Genomic DNA, 2,560 nt, shown 5'->3' with positions numbered 1-2,560 from the left:
CTCATTCTTGATACTTCCTTCTCATTAGAGGGAGCTCCATTATTGTTACTATCCTGGTCTCTCAGCCCACTCGGTGATTTCTCCTAGGGGAGTAGGAATGCTAAATCTTACTGGGGAGTTTGGGAAGGGTATCTGGCCTGCTTGGAGAATCCCCAACCCCTTCTCTTTTTAAAAATTTAGAACTCGGCTCTTCATAGAAACCATTAATTCTGCTGCTCCATGGAGTAACTATAGACAGCCTAGCCTCAATGTGGGAAGGCTATGGTCATCCAGTGCTGCCTGCATCTGGGAAAAGAATATGGCTAACTCTGGAAGGCTCACTTGCTGAGATACTTAAGCCACATTCTGCAATATTACATTTATTATTAGAAAATGTGACAGATTGATCCATATTTGTCTTAATATTTCTTATTTCTCACCTCTTTGAAACTCAGGCCAAGAGAAAAGATGCTATTTATTGGAATCCTTCAAATCCAATGAGTTTCAGTGCTTCAGCCATATAGTATTTTGATCTTGGCAGATTACTGAGGTTTCTAGAGGCTGCGTCCATAGATGAGTATCTGTTTTTGTACAAACTGCGCTGGTTTTAAGGAAGTATGGAGTATTTGCAAGCTGAGAAAGGGGATTGCGGTGGGCTGTCCATGTCTCTTCCCTTACATCTCTGTGCAGCTGCCTTCCTCAATTTTATTGCACACTTCATGGGTGACGTGGGCCATATTTCTCAGTGGAGCACCATCATGGCTGGGAGTCTTGCAGGCATGGTCTTCATCATTGTAGTGTATTCCACAGACTTCATCAAAACCCGCTCGATTGTACAGAACATGTTGGAACCATCTTACAGGGGATCCTCCATGCCTTTTCTACTGTTTATCAATAGGAAGGATTCCTGGCCCTTTATCGAGGGATTTTCCTTACAGTTTTAGGTGCTCTCCCTTTCTCTGTGGGCTCTTTTCTAGTTTACATGAACCTGGAGAAAATCTGGAGTGGACCCTGAGATTGCTTCCCTCTTCTCCAGAACTTCGCCAATGTCTGCCTGGTTTCTACTGTGACCCAGACTCTCTCTTTTCCTTTCTACATAGTGAAGATGCAGAACAAGATGCAGGCTCAGAGCCCGTACCTTCTCCACTGTGGAGGAGTAGATGTCCATTTCTCAAGAGCCATGAATGGCTTAGGGCAGATAGTGAAGCCTGAGGGTACTGGGGCTCTGGAATGGATTGGCAGCCAACTTACTGAATATAGTTCCATATTTTGGAGTTATGTTTGGCACCTTTGAGTTTTGCAAGAAAATCTGTCTTTACCAAAATGGTTACATTGTATCTTCTCTGAGCTATAAATTAACCCCTGGAATGGATCAGAGTTGAAGTTCCAGGAATTACGGGGATAAAGAAGTTCTTTAACACTGGAAAACTAAAACCTAGCAGACCAACTTTTAAAAACTGAGTGGAAATAGGAGTGCACTGACTGGAGGTATGTTGCAATGACAGATAAATGTAGCCTCGTAATTGCCCAGACATGGAATGACCGGAGGGTATTCTTGTCTGTTGCTCTTGGACACGAGAAGATTAAGCCATACACCTCCTCTGAGCTCCAAAGTGGTGTCCTTGGGAACATCTGTGCCATAGAGTTTCCCAACATAACCATCTCCACCCAGATGGCATTCACCAGATTTTATAACAAAAGTTGACAGTAATGATATGTGCCATTTACACAACACCAAAGAAAGGGCATTGTCATGACACCTCAAAGTAACTTGTAGTTGAAGTGGCTGAGCAGAGACCATGTCCTGCACTCAGTCACAGGATTATAGCTTGCACTAACCAAAGTTGGCCTAGTTTCAATTTGACCTGAGGCTTCTCAATATAATCATTGTGGAACCCATAATCTATGCTGACTCCTGAGTGCACACACCACCGTGTAAATCATGCCTTATCAGAAGCTAAATGAAAAAATTTAACATTTAAAAGTTATCACTCATTGTAGAACCATCTTTTATTTAAATTTGAAGCATCCTAGGCTTAGAATCTTGTGTTTCAAGAAGGCAGTTTTTACAATGACTGTTTAATTATGCCCCAAAAGACCTTGTACAACTGAAGTCATGTACAATTTAAGTGGCCTGAATTCTCTGCCCTTTTAACTTGCTTTGCAAGCCTACCCTGAGAATAAATTATCTCATAAAGTTATTCTCGCAAGGTGTCCCAGTTGCCTAGAAAGGATCAAACAGAACATTTGACACATGTATCGAAAAGAACAGTAACTGAACAAATGGTTCAGACTCTCATCTCTACTAGATTTTTAGAAAATCAAATTTTGGATTGTTCCACGTTGGGGATTCCATGTTAAGTTTATATAACTATACTTTTGAATAATGACTGTCTATGCATTAAAAAACTATCTAATATTAAGACGCTAATTTATACACAGAGGCTTTCAGTATATTGAAAGTGTTTTTTCCCATTAAATTTATTTTCCAAAGGAAAAAAGGGAGGGGGGAATTAATTAAGAGCATACAACAAGCAACATCACGGTCATCTAAAAGCAGGACAAAAAGCACGACCAGGCC

General features: G+C 41.0%; 1 pseudogene; it reads left to right on the top strand.

Annotated features, from left to right (window-relative positions):
• Positions 1-507: 507 nt before the first annotated feature.
• On the top strand, positions 508-1,440 carry LOC102896651 (annotated as a pseudogene).
• Positions 1,441-2,560: the final 1,120 nt, after the last annotated feature.

The sequence above is a fragment of the Pteropus alecto genome, unplaced genomic scaffold (assembly GCF_000325575.1).
Source record: "Pteropus alecto unplaced genomic scaffold, ASM32557v1 scaffold76, whole genome shotgun sequence".
Lineage (NCBI taxonomy): Eukaryota > Metazoa > Chordata > Mammalia > Chiroptera > Pteropodidae > Pteropus > Pteropus alecto.
The sequence above is the reverse complement of the archived record's forward strand: the minus strand, read 5'-3'. Positions and strand labels throughout refer to the sequence as shown.